The sequence below is a fragment of the Anopheles ziemanni genome (assembly GCF_943734765.1).
Source record: "Anopheles ziemanni chromosome X unlocalized genomic scaffold, idAnoZiCoDA_A2_x.2 X_unloc_19, whole genome shotgun sequence".
NCBI lineage: Eukaryota > Metazoa > Arthropoda > Insecta > Diptera > Culicidae > Anopheles > Anopheles ziemanni.
The window spans coordinates 239240-254756 of record NW_026689784.1 but is presented as its reverse complement, the minus strand read 5'-3'; positions in this window follow the sequence as shown (position 1 = coordinate 254756).

Genomic DNA, 15517 nt, shown 5'->3' with positions numbered 1-15517 from the left:
TCTCCAGGCAGCATCCCATTCATCTCGCAGCATCCTTACATATGAACTTCTTAGAATTTATGAAAAATCGACTAAGTCCGAGATGCCTTTAAGTAGGGATGCTATCTAAAGATGGGAGATGAAGAAGATCAAGATTCATCTCCATGCAGCATCCCATTAATCTCGCAGCATCCTAACATACGTTTTTCTTAGAATTGATGAAAAATCGACTAAGTCCGAGATGCCTTAAAGTAGGGATGCTGTATGAAGATGGGATACGGAGAAGATCAAGATTCATCTCCATGCAGCATCGAATTCATCTCGCAGCATCCTAACATATGTTTTTCTTAGAATTTATGAAAAATGGACTAAGTCCGAGATGCCTTTAAGTAGGGATGCTGTATTAAGATGGGAGATGAAGAAGATCAAGATTTATCTCCATGCAGCATCCTATTCATCTCGCAGCATCCTAACATATGAATTTCTTAGAATTTATGAAAAATTGACTAAGTCCGAGATGCCTTTAAGTAGGGATGCTGTATCGAGATGGGAGATGTAGAAGATCAAGATTCATCTCCATGCAGCATCCCATTCATCTCGCAGCATCCTAACATATGTTTTTCTTAGAATTTATGAAAAATTGACTAAGTCCGAGATGCCTTTAAGTAGGGATGCTGTATTAAGATGGGAGATGAAGAAGATCCAGATTCATCTCCAAGCAGCATCCCATTCATCTCGCAGCATCCTAACATATGTTTTTCTTAGAATTTATGAAAAATCGACTAAGTCCGAGATGCATTTAAGAAGGGATGCTGTATTAAGATGGGAGATGAAGTAGATCAAGATTCATCTCCATGCAGCATCCCATTCATCTCGCAGCATCCTAACATATGAATTTCTATGAATTTATGAAAAATCGACTAAGTCCGAGATGCCTTTAAGTAGGGATGCTGTATTAAGATGGGAGAAGAAGTAGATCAAGATTCATCTCCATGCAGCATCCCATTCATCTCGCAGCATCCTAACATATGAATTTCTATGAATTTATGAAAAATCGACTAAGTCCGAGATGGCTTTAAGAAGGGATGCTGTACTAAGATGGGAGATGTAAGAGATCAAGATTCATCTCCATGCAGCATCCCATTCATCTCCCAGCATCCTAACATATGAATTTCTATGAATTTATGAAAAATCGACTAAGTCCGAGATGGCTTTAAGTAGGGATGCTGTATTGAGATGAGAGATGTAGAAGATCAAGATTCATCTCCATGCAGCATCCCATTCATCTCGCAGCATCCTTACATATGAATTTCTATGAATTTATGAAAAATCGACGAAGTCCGAGATGCCTTTAAGTAGGGATGCTGTATTGAGATGGGAGATGTAGGAGATCAAGATTCATCTCAATGCAGCATCCCATTTATCTCCCAGCATCCTAACATATGAATTTCTGAGAATTTATGAAAAATCGACTAAGTCCGAGATGCCTTTAAGTAGGGATGCTGTATTAAGATGGGAGATGTAGGAGATCAAGATGCATCTCCATGCAGCATCCCATTCATCTCCCAGCATCCTAACATATGAATTTCTTAGAATTTATGAAAAATCGACTAAGTCCGAGATGGCTTTAAGTAGGGATGCTGTATTAAGATGGGAGATGTAGGAGATCAAGATTCATCTCCATGCAGCATCCCATTTATCTCCCAGCATCCTAACATATGAATTTTTTGAATTTATGAAAAATCGACTAAGTCCGAGATGCCTTTAAGTAGGGATGCTGTATTGAGATGGGAGATGTAGGAGATCAAGATACATCTCCATGCAGCATCCCATTTGACTCCCAGCATCCTAACATATGAATTTCTGAGAATTTATGAAAAATCGACTAAGTCCGAGATGGCTTTAAGTAGGGATGCTGTATTAAGATGGGAGATGTAGGAGATCAAGATTCATCTCCATGCAGCATCCCATTTATCTCCCAGCATCCTAACATATGAATTTCTTAGAATTTATGAAAAATCGACTAAGTCCGAGATGCCTTTAAGTAGGGATGCTGTATTGAGATGGGAGATATAGGAGATCAAGATTCATCTCCATGCAGCATCCCATTTGACTCCCAGCATCCTAACATATGAATTTCTGAGAATTTATGAAAAATCGACTAAGTCCGAGATAACTTTAAGAAGGGATGCTGTATTAAGATGGGAGATGTAAGAGATCAAGATTCATCTCCATGCAGCATCCCATTCATCTCCCAGCATCCTAACATATGAATTTCTATGAATTTATGAAAAATCGACTAAGTCCGAGATGGCTTTAAGTAGGGATGCTGTATTGAGATGAGAGATGTAGAAGATCAAGATTCATCTCCATGCAGCATCCCATTCATCTCGCAGCATCCTTACATATGAATTTCTATGAATTTATGAAAAATCGACGAAGTCCGAGATGCCTTTAAGTAGGGATGCTGTATTGAGATGGGAGATGTAGGAGATCAAGATTCATCTCAATGCAGCATCCCATTTATCTCCCAGCATCCTAACATATGAATTTCTGAGAATTTATGAAAAATCGACTAAGTCCGAGATGCCTTTAAGTAGGGATGCTGTATTGAGATGGGAGATGTAAGAGATCAAGATTCATCTCCATGCAGCATCCCATTTATCTCCCAGCATCCTAACATATGAATTTCTATGAATTTATGAAAAATCGACTAAGTCCGAGATGCCTTTAAGTAGGGATGCTGTATTGAGATGAGAGATGTAGGAGATCAAGATTCATCTCCATGCAGCATCCCATTCATCTCGCAGCATCGTAACATATGAATTTCTTAGAATTTATGAAAAATCGACTAAGTCCGAGATGCCTTTAAGCAGGGATGCTGTATTGAGATGGGAGATGTAGGAGATCAAGATTCATCTCCATGCAGCATCCCATTCATCTCCCAGCATCCTAACATATGAATTTCTTAGAATTTATGAAAAATCGACTAAGTCCGAGATGCCTTTAAGTAGGGATGCTGTATTGAGATGAGAGATGAAGAAGATCAAGATTCATCTCCATGCGGCATCCCATACATCTCGCAGCATCGTAACATATGTTTTTCTTAGAATTTATGAAAAATCGACTAAGTCCGAGATGCCTTTAAGCAGGGATGCTGTATTAAGACAGGAGATGGAGAAGATCAAGATTCATCTCCATGCAGCATCCCATTCATCTCGCAACATCCTAACATATGTTTTTCTTAGAATTTATGAAAAATCGACTAAGTCCGAGATGCCTTTAAGTAGGGATGCTGTTTTGAGATGAGAGATGAAGAAGATCAAGATTCATCTCCATGCAGCATCCCATTCATCTCGCAGCATCCTAACATATGTTTTTCTTAGAATTTACGAAAAATCGACTAAGTCCGAGATGCCTTTAAGTAGGAATGCTGTATTAAGATGGGAGATGTAGAAGATCAAGATTCATCTCCATGCAGCATCCGATTCATCTCGCAGCATCCTAACATATGAATTTCTTAGAATTTATGAAAAATCGACTAAGTCCGAGATGCCTTTAAGTAGGGATGCTGTATTGAGATGAGAGATGAAGAAGATCAAGATTCATCTCCATGCAGCATCCCATTCTTCTCGCAGCATCGTAACATATGAATTTCTTAGAATTTATGAAAAATCGACTAAGTCCGAGATGCCTTTAAGCAGGGATGCTGTATTGAGATGAGAGATGAAGAAGATCAAGATTCATCTCCATGCGGCATCCCATACATCTCGCAGCATCGTAACATATGTTTTTCTTAGAATTTATGAAAAATCGACTAAGTCCGAGATGCCTTTAAGCAGGGATGCTGTATTAAGACAGGAGATGGAGAAGATCAAGATTCATCTCCATGCAGCATCCCATTCATCTCGCAACATCCTAACATATGTTTTTCTTAGAATTTATGAAAAATCGACTAAGTCCGAGATGCCTTTAAGTAGGGATGCTGTTTTGAGATGAGAGATGAAGAAGATCAAGATTCATCTCCATGCAGCATCCCATTCATCTCGCAGCATCCTAACATATGTTTTTCTTAGAATTTACGAAAAATCGACTAAGTCCGAGATGCCTTTAAGTAGGAATGCTGTATTAAGATGGGAGATGAAGAAGATCAAGATTCATCTCCATGCAGCATCCCATTTATCTCGCAGCATCCTAACATATGAATTTCTTAGAATTTATGAAAAATCGACTAAGTCCGAGATGCCTTTAAGTAGGGATGCTGTATTTAGATGGGAGATGAAGAAGATCAAGATTCATCTCCATGCAGCATCCCATTCATCTCGCAGCATCCTAACATATGAATTTCTAAGAATTTATGAAAAATCGACTAAGTCCGAGATGCCTTTAAGTAGGGATGCTGTATTAAGATGGGAGATGAAGAAGATCAAGATTCATCTCCATGCAGCATCCCATTCATCTCGCAGCATCCTAACATATGTTTTTCTTAGAATTTATGAAAAATCGACTAAGTCCCAGATGCCTTCAAGTAGGGATGCTGTATCAAGACGGGAGATGAAAAAGATCAAGATTCATCTCCATGCAGCATCCCATTCATCTCGCAGCATCCTAACATATGTTTTTCTTATAATTTATGAAAAATCGACTAAGTCCGAGATGCCTTTAAGTAGGGATGCTGTATTAAGATGGGAGATGAAGAAGATCAAGATTCATCTCCATGCAGCATCCCATTCATCTCGCAGCTTTTAAACATATGTTTTTCTTAGAATTTATGAAAAATCGACTAAGTCCGAGATGCCTTTAAGTAGGGATGCTGTATTAAGATGGGAGATGAAGAAGATCAAGATTCATCTCCATGCAGCATCCCATTCATCTCGCAGCATCCCAACATATGAATTTCTTAGAATTTATGAAAAATCGACTAAGTCCGAGATGCCTTTAAGAAGGGATGCTGTATTGAGATGGGAGATGTAGGAGATCAAGATGCATCTCCATGCAGCATCCCATTCATCTCCCAGCATCCTAACATATGAATTTCTTAGAATTTATGAAAAATCGACAAAGTCCGAGAGGCCTTTAAGTAGGGATGCTGTATTAAGATGGGAGATGAAGAAGATCAAGATTCATCTCCATGCAGCATCCCATTCATCTCTTAGCATCCAAACATATGTTTTTCTTAGAATTTATGAAAAATCGCCTAAGTCCGAGATGCCTTTAAGTAGGGATGCTGTATTGCGATGGGAGATGTAGAAGATCAAGATTCATCTCCATGCAGCATCCCATTCATCTCGCAGCATCCCAACATATGAATTTCTTAGAATTTATGAAAAATCGACTAAGTCCGAGATGCCTTTAAGTAGGGATGCTGTATTAAGATGGGAGATGAAGAAGTTCAAGATTCATCTCCATGCAGCATCCCATTCATCTCCCAGCATCCTAACATATGTTTTTCTTAGAATTTATGAAAAATCGACTAAGTCCGAGATGCCTTTAAGTAGGGATGCTGTATTAAGATGGGAGATGAAGAAGATCAAGGTTCATCTCCATGCAGCATCCCATTCATCTCGCAGCATCCTAACATATGTTTTTCTTAGAATTTATGAAAAATCGACTAAGTCTGAGATGCCTTTAAGTAGGGATGCTGTATTGAGATGGGGGATGAAGAAGATCAAGATTTATCTCCATGCAGCATCCCATTCATCTCGCAGCATCCTAACATATGTTTTTCTTAGAATTTATGAAAAATCGACTAAGTCTGAGATGCCTTTAAATAGGGATGCTGTATTAAGATGGGAGATGAACAAGATCAAAATTCATCTCCATGCAGCATCCCATTCATCTCTTAGCATCCAAACATATGTTTTTCTTAGAATTTATGAAAAATCGCCTAAGTCCGAGATGCCTTTAAGTAGGGATGCTGTATTGCGATGGGAGATGTAGAAGATCAAGATTCATCTCCATGCAGCATCCCATTCATCTCGCAGCATCCTAACATATGTTTTTCTAAGAATTTATTAAAAATCGACTAAGTCCGAGATGCCTTTAAGTAGGGATGCTGTATTAAGATGGGAGATGAAGAAGATCAAGGTTCATCTCCATGCAGCATCCCATTCATCTCGCAGCATCCTAACATATGTTTTTCTTAGAATTTATGAAAAATCGACTAAGTCTGAGATGCCTTTAAGTAGGGATGCTGTATTGCGATGGGAGATGTAGAAGATCAAGATTCATCTCCATGCAGCATCCCATTCATCTCGCAGCATCCCAACATATGAATTTCTTAGAATTTATGAAAAATCGCCTAAGTCCGAGATGCCTTTAAGTAGGGATGCTGTATTAAGATGGGAGATGAATGAGATCAAGATTCATCTCCATGCAGCATCCCATTCATCGCCCAGCATCCTAACATATGAATTTCTATGAATTTATGAAAAATCGACTAAGTCCGAGATGCATTTAAGTAGGGATGCTGTATTAAGATGGGAGATGAAGTAGATCAAGATTCATCTCCATGCAGCATCCCATTCATCTCGCAGCATCCTAACATATGTTTTTCTAGGAGATTATGAAAAATCGACTAAGTCCGAGATGCCTTTAAGTAGGGATGCTGTATTAAGATGGGAGATGAAGAAGTTCAAGATTCATCTCCATGCAGCATCCCATTCATCTCGCAGCATCCAAACATATGTTTTTCTTAGAATTTATTAAAAATCGACTAAGTCCGAGATGCCTTTAAGTAGGGATGCTGTAATAAGATGGGAGATGAATAAGATCAATATTCATCTCCATGCAGCATCCCATTCATCTCGCAGCATCCTAACATATGAATTTCTATGAATTTATGAAAAATCGACTAAGTCCGAGATGCCTTTAAGTAGGGATGCTGTATTGAGATGGGAGATGTAGGAGATCAAGATTCATCTCCATGCAGCATCCCATTCATCTCCCAGCATCCTAACATATGAATTTCTTAGAATTTATGAAAAATCGACTAAGTCCGAGAAGCCTTTAAGTAGGGATGCTGTATTAAGATGGGAGATGAATGAGATCAAGATTCATCTCCATGCAGCATCCCATTCATCGCCCAGCATCCTAACATATGAATTTCTATGAATTTATGAAAAATCGACTAAGTCCGAGATGCATTTAAGTAGGGATGCTGTATTAAGATGGGAGATGAAGTAGATCAAGATTCATCTCCATGCAGCATCCCATTCATCTCCCAGCATCCTAACATATGAATTTCTTAGAATTTATGAAAAATCGACTAAGTCCGAGATGCCTTTAAGTAGGGATGCTGTATTAAGATGGGAGATGAAGAAGATCAAGATTCATCTCCATGCAGCATCCCATTCATCTCGCAGCATCCTAGCATTTGTTTTTCTTAGAATTTATGAAAAATCGACTAAGTCCGAGATGCCTTTAAGTAGGGATGCTGTATTAAGATGGGAGATGAAGAAGATCAATATTCATCTCCATGCAGCATCCCATTCATCTCGCAGCATCCTAACATATGTTTTTCTTAGAATTTATGAAAAATCGACTAAGTCCGAGATGCCTTTAAGTAAGGATGCTGTATTGAGATGTGAGATGAAGAAGATCAAGATTCATCTCCATGCAGCATCCCATTCATCTCGCAGCATCCTAACATTTGTTTTTCTTAGAATTTATGAAAAATCGACTAAGTCCGAGATGCCTTTACGCAGGGATGCTGTATTAAGATTGGAGATGAAGAAGATCAAGATTCATCTCCATGCAGCATCCCATTCATCTCGCAGCATCCTAACATATGAATTTCTTAGAATTTATGAAAAATCGACTAAGTCCGAGATGCCTTTAAGTAGGGATGCTGTATTAAGATGGGAGATGAAAAAGATCAAGATTTTTCTCCATGCAGCATCCCATGCATCTCGCAGCATCCTAACATATGAATTTCTTAGAATATATGAAAAATCGACTAAGTCCGAGATGCCTTTAAGTAGAGATGCTGTATTAAGATGGAAGATGAAGAAGATCAACATTCATCTCCATGCAGCATCCCATTCATCTCGCTGCATCCAAACATATGTTTTTCTAGGAGATTATGAAAAATCGACTAAGTCCGAGATGCATTCAAGTAGGGATGCTGTATTGAGATGGAAGATGAAGAAGATCAAGATTCATCTCCATGCAGCATCCCATTCATCTCGCAGCATCCTAACATATGTTTTTCTTAGAATTTATGAAAAATCGCCTAAGTCCGAGATGCCTTTAAGTAGGGATGCTGTATTGCGATGGGAGATGTAGAAGATCAAGATTCATCTCCATGCAGCATCCCATTCATCTCGCAGCATCCTAACATATGTTTTTCTTAGAATTTATGAAAAATCGACTAAGTCTGAGATGCCTTTAAGTAGGGATGCTGTATTGAGATGGGGGATGAAGAAGATCAAGATTTATCTCCATGCAGCATCCCATTCATCTCGCAGCATCCTAACATATGTTTTTCTTAGAATTTATGAAAAATCGATCAAGTCCGAGATGCCTTTAAATAGGGATGCTGTATTAAGATGGGAGATGAACAAGATCAAAATTCATCTCCATGCAGCCGACTTGGAGCACCCTGACCGGGTTGCTTCCATATAAGGAAAGTTGCGTATCGACCCGCCCAACGTATGAATATTCTACGCCAAGTCGCTATCTCTTACCGGTCAGCCGGTAATCACCTTTCAAGGGTGGTTTTGGTCAAGTGCCATTTCCTGCGACTTGGTCCCCGAATTGGACCATCATCACCTAATATCTCCGTGGTCTTTCAATTCAGTCTCATGAATTTTTCAGGGTAGATAGGTCTCCCCAAGACCTTTCCAACGATATGCCAATTGTCTCACTAGGCCATCTACAGATGAAGTTATTCATGGTACTTGGTACCTTACCCTGTTTTCACCATACTTGTTCGCACTTGGGTGCAAAACATGAATCACCCATATCTCCACTTTAAAGGCCAGCTACCGCCTTGTCCCCATATACTTTTTTGTTGGTCATATCATGCACAGTTTATAAATATTCTACGCCAACTTGCTACCTCGTCTCCAACTTGCCGCTATTCTTGGTCCAAGTCCCATTTCATTCGTTTTTGGACCTTTGTTGCTCTATGTTTCACTAATAGCTTCGCCCACCAACATGCTGATTTTCTGTTCGTATTTTTCCGTAATAGTTTTACTCAAAACCATTCCAAATCACAGCGAAACTTGTCGCTCGGTGAAAAACTGACCGAGTAATAATTCATGAAAGGTACCTCAACCTGGTACAGCACATGGTTGGCCCAAAACATAAACCGACCAAACGACCGACTTGGAGCACCCTGATCGGGTTGCTCCCATATAACGAAAGTTGCGTCTTCCATCGTCCAACATATAAATATTCTACGACAAGTCGCTATCTCTTACCGGTCAGCCGGTATTCATCTTTCAAGGGTGATTTTGGTCAAGTGCCATTTCCTGCGACTTGGTCCCCGAATTGGACCATCATCACCTAAAATCTCCGTGGTCTTTCCACTCAGCCTCATGAAACTTTCAGGGTAGGTAGGTCTCCCCAAGACCTTTCCAACGGTATGCCGTTTGTCTTGCTCCTCCATCTACAGCCGAAGTTAATAATGGTACTTGGTACCTTACCCTGTTTTTTCCATACTTGTTCGTACTTGGGTATAAACTTTGGATCGCCCATATCTCCACTTTGGAGGCCAGCCAGCACCTTGGCCTCATATACTTTTTTGTTGGTCATACCATGCACCAAATATAATTGTTCTACACCAACTTGCTAACTCGTCTCCAACTTGCCGTTATTCTTGGTCCAAGTCCCATTTCATTCGTTTTTGGACCCTTGTTGCTCCATGTTTCACTAATAGCTTCGCCCACCAACATGCTGAATTTCTTTGCGTATTTTTCCTTGATAGTCGAACTCAGGACCATTCCAAATCACAACGCAACTTGTCGCTCGGAGGCAAACTGACCGAGTTATAATTCATGAAAAGTACCTCAACCTGGTACAGCACATGGTCGGCCCAAACCGTAAACCGACCAAACGACCGACTTGGAGCACCCTGACCGGGTTGCTCCTATATAATGAAAGTTGCGTCTTCCAACGTCCAACATATAAATATTCTACGACAAGTCGCTATCTCTTATCGGTCAGCCGGTATTCACGACCCAAAGGTGAAAATGTAAGGAGAGCGTTCACAAAATTCGTCCAGAATTTTGTAAACGTGTTTTTCCGTTTTCTCTCAATTGCGAGCGAACTAAGCGTCGGATCGAAAAAAACCCAAAAGTAAAATGTGTTTAAAAACCCGATTTCTACATTATTGCCGAAGACACCAAAGCGCTATCTCGAAATTTTAAAAATCGATCGAAAATGTATGGACGGCGTTCACAAAATTCGTCCAGAATTTTGTAAACGTGTTTTTTCGTTTTCTCGCGATTGCGGGCGAACCAAGCGACGGATCGAAAAAAACCCAAAAGTAAAATGTGTTTAAAAACCTGATTTCTACATTATTGCCGAAGACACCAAAGCGCTATCTCGAAATTTTAAAAATCGATCGAAAATGTATGGACGGCGTTCACAAAATTCGTCCGGAATTTTGTAAACGTGTTTTTTCGTTTTCTCGCGATTGCGGGCGAACCAAGCGACGGATCGAAAAAAACCCAAAAGTAAAATGTGTTTAAAAACCCGATTTCTACATTATTGCCGAAGACATCAAAGCGCTATCTCGAAATTTTAAAAATCGATCGAAAATGTATGGACGGCGATCACAAAATTCGTCCGGAATTTTGTAAACGTGTTTTTTCGTTTTCTCGCGATTGCGGGCGAACTTAGCGTCGGATCGAAAAAAACCCAAAAGTAAAATGTGTTTAAAAACCCGATTTCTACATTATTGCCGAAGACACAAAAGCGCTATCTCGAAATTTTAAAAATCGATCGAAAATGTATGGACGGCGATCACAAAATTCGTCCGGAATTTTGTAAACGTGTTTTTCCGTTTTCTCTCGATTGCGCGCGAACTATGCGTCGGATCGAAAAAAACCCAAAAGTAAAATGTGTTTAAAAACCCGATTTCTACATTATTGCCGAAGACACCAAAGCGCTATCTCGAAATTTTAAAAATCGATCGAAAATGTATGGACGGCGTTCACAAAATTCGTCCGGAATTTTGTAAACGTGTTTTTTCGTTTTCTCGCGATTGCGGGCGAACCAAGCGACGGATCGAAAAAAACCCAAAAGTAAAATGTGTTTAAAAACCCGATTTCTACATTATTGCCGAAGACACCAAAGCGCTATCTCGAAATTTTTAAAATCGATTGAAATTGTATGGAGAGAGGATTGTTTTTTGAAGCCTGTCGAAAATACACTCACCGAGCCGTTTTTTGTATCGACCGACATACAAGTTTGCCTAGCTAACTTTTTCTTCCGGATTGGCCGCGGACCTCACTTTTCATTATCTAGGGGTGCCATAGACCACCAAAAGAGGCTTTTTAACATTTTCAACAATTTTGACTTTTTCGGATTTTTAATGTAAGGGGACTCGGGGCGACTTTTTCCGAGTCTGTCTAAAATACACTTACCAGATTTTTCAAAGGTGCGGACCGTCATACAAGTTTGCCTAGGTCAATTTTTTGTTCCAAATCGATCGCGGGTTTCACTTTTCAATATTTAGGGCTCGAGTAGAGTACGAATATAGGGTTTTCTCATTTTTCGACATTTTCGACTTTTTTGGGATTTTTTCGGGTGTATCGAGCTTCGGCATAGCCATACCGTTTGTGTTTCTCAATTTTTTATTTGACTAGTCGTAAGTACTCGAGTAGATGAAACTTTTTGCCGAAGACACCATGCCTCGGAAACGACTCCTTCATGCTCAAAATTGGGACCAAAGGTGATTTTTGTTACCTTTCCTTAGGGGGCCCAACACTTAGAAAATTTTCAAAATCGCGATTTTCCGATTGCGAGCTAGCGCTTTGCGGTCTTCGGCAATGTTTTAGATCTTGATGAGATAAGACTTTTTGGCCATGAGACATTTACCCCTCCGACCCCTCCTTCCCCCCGCAAATCGCCCCACAAAGTGCAATTTTTGCTTTTTCACCTCTTTGCACGCACTGTTCGGCCCAAATGGCCACTTTCTATGGGTCTGAGCGCTTTGCGGTCTTCGGCAAACTTATAGATCGTACCAATTCCTAATTATAATTATTCCACCATACCTTCGTACCTCTTCATCCCTGGCCGCTATTCGCGTACCAAGGTAATTTTTGTTCATTTTGTCAACATTTTTCATTTTTGACTGCTTATATCGGCCTTGCCATGAACCGATAGCGCTTCGCTGTGTTCTAACGTAAGTTAGTACTACTCAATACCTTTCAAAATCATGTCTTAGATTGCCATTTGCTTGCATACAGCCGGAGCTATGAGCGATACCGTAAAAAGTACCGAAACTTGGAAAAATCGTTGGATCGCCCATATCCCCCCTTTGGGGGCCAGATATCGAAAAAAGTTCTGATTCAAAAAGTTGCGCATCAACGTGTTCTAGTTATGTCTAGAACATTTCACTTCGCTAGCTGGCCTGCAACTTAGCCGTAATTGGGATTTTAGGGTGTTCTTGGAGGGCCCATTTCCTGCGACTTGGTATCTTTTGGGCCCTATGTTTCGCTAATATCTCCACGAGTTTTCCAGATAGCGTTCTCATACTTTCAGGGTGTTTAGAGCACTTCAAGACCTTTCCAACGCTATGCCGTTTGCTTCGCTCGGACATCTACAGCCGAAGTTATTCGAGGTACTTGGTACCTTACCCTGTTTTCTCAGTACTTGGTCGAAAATTTCGATCAGCCATATGACCGACTTGGACAACCCTGGGCGGGTTGACCCCATATAACTAAACTTTTGTCTCGTAAAGGCAAACTTATAAATGTTCTACGTCAACTCGCTATCTCGTACCGCCTTGACGGTATACTTGGTTCAAGGGCCATTTCCAGCGACTTGGTCGCAATTTCGCTCTAAGTTTCGCTAATACCTTCGTCCGTGGACATGGTTATTTTTTGTTCGTATTTTTCCTTGATAGTCCCACTCAGGACTATTCCATACCAGAGTCAAGCGTCCCGCTAAGTGCCATACAGCCTGAGTTATAATTCATGAAAGGTACCTCTACCAGTTTTTGCCATACTTGGGTGCAAACCATGAATCACCCATATCTCCACTTTGGGGGCCAGCTACCGCCTTGTCCCCATATACTTTTTTGTTGGTCATGTTATGCACAGTTTATAAATATTCTACGCCAACTTGCTACCTCGTCTCCAACTTGCCGTTATTCTTGGTTCAAGTCCCATTTCATTCGTTTTTGGACCCTTGTTGCTCTATGTTTCACTAATAGCTTCGCCCACCAACATGCTGATTTTCTGTTCGTATTTTTCCTTAATAGCTCCACTCAGGACCATTCCAAAACACACCGCAACTTGTCGCTCGGTGGCAAACTGACCGAGTTATAATTCATGAAAGGTACCTCACCTTGGTACACCACGTGGTCGGCCCAAACCATAAACCGACCAAACGACCGACTTGGAGCACCCTGACCGGGTTGCTCCCATATAATGAAAGTTGCGTCTTCCAACGTCCAACATATAAATATTCTACGACAAGTCGCTATCTCTTACCGTTCAGCCGGTATTCACCTTTCAAGGGTGATTTAGGTCAAGTGCCATTTCCTGCGACTTGGTCCCCGAATTGGACCATCATCACCTAATATCTCCGTGGTCTTTCAATTCAGCGTCATGAAACTTTCAGGGTAGATAGGTCTCCCCAAGACCTTTCCAACGATATGCCAATTGTCTCGCTAGGCCATCGACAGCCGAAGTTATTCATGGTACTTGGTACCTTACCCTGTTTTCACCATACTTGTTCGTACTTGGGTACAAACTTTGGATCGCCCATATCTCCACTTTGGAGGCCAGCAAGCACCTTGGCCTCATATACTTTTTTGTTGGTCATATTATGCACAGTTTATAAATATTCTACGCCAACTTGCTAACTCGTCTCCAACTTGCCGTTATTCTTGGTCCAAGTCTCATTTCATTCGTTTTTGGACCCTTGTTGCTCTATGTTTCACTAATAGCTTCGCCCACCAACATGCTGATTTTCTATTCGTATTTTTCCGTAATAGTTCCACTCAGGACCATTCCAAATCACACCGTGACTTGTCGGTCGGTGGCAAACTGACCGATTTATAATTCATGAAAGGTACCTCTACCTGGTACAGCACATGGTCGGCCCAAATCATAAACCGACCAAACGACCGACTTGGAGCACCCTGACCGGGTTGCTCCCATATAATGAAAGTTGCGTCTTCCAACGTCCAACATATAAATATTCTACGACAAGTCGCTATCTCTTACCGGTCAGCCGGTATTCATCTTTCAAGGGTGATTTTGGTCAAGTGCCATTTCCTGCGACTTGGTCCCCGAATTGGACCATCATCACCTAATATCTCCGTGGTCTTTCAACTCAGCCTCATGAAACTTGCAGGGTAGATAGGTCTCCCCAAGACCTTTCCAACGGTATGCCGTTTGTCTTGCTCGGCCATCTACAGCCGAAGTTATTAATGGTACTTGGTACCTTACCCTGTTTTTTCCATACTTGTTCGTACTTGGGTACAAACTTTGGATCGCCCATATCTCCACTTTGGAGGCCAGCCAGCACCTTGGCCTCATATACTTTTTGGTTGGTCATATAATGCACAGTTTATAAATATTCTACGCCAACTTGCTACCTCGTCTCCAACTTGCCGTTATTCTTGGTTCAAGTCCCATTTCATTCGTTTTTGGACCCTTGTTGCTCTATGTTTCACTAATAGCTTCGCCCACCAACATGCTGATTTTCTGTTCGTATTTTTCCGTAATAGTTTTACTCAAGAGAATTAAAATCACAGCGTAACTTGTCGCTCGGTGAAAAACTGACCGAGTTATAATTCATGAAAGGTACCTCAACCTGTTACAGCACATGGTCGGCCCAAAACATAAACCGACCAAACGACCGACTTGGAGCACCCTGACCGGGTTGCTTCCATATAATGAAAGTTGCGTCCTTACCTGCCAAACGTATGAATATTCTACGCCAAGTCGCTATCTCTTACCGGTCAGCCGGTATTCTCCTTTCAAGGGTGATTTTGGTCAAGTGCCATTTCCTGCGACTTGGTCCCCGAATTGGACCATCATCACCTAATATCTCCGTGGTCTTTCAACTCAGCCTCATGAAACTTTCAGGGTAGATAGGTCTCCCCGAGACCTTTCCAACGATATGCCAATTGTCTCGCTAGGCCATCTACAGCCGAAGTTATTCATGGTACTTGGTACCTTACCCTGTATTCACCATACTTGTTCGTACTTGGGTGCAAAACATGAATCACCCATATCTCCACTTTGGGGGCCAGCTACCGCCTTGTCCCCACATACTTTTTTGTTGGTCATATTATGCAGAGTTTATAAATATTCTACGCCTACTTGCTACCTCGTCTCCAACTTGCCGTTAT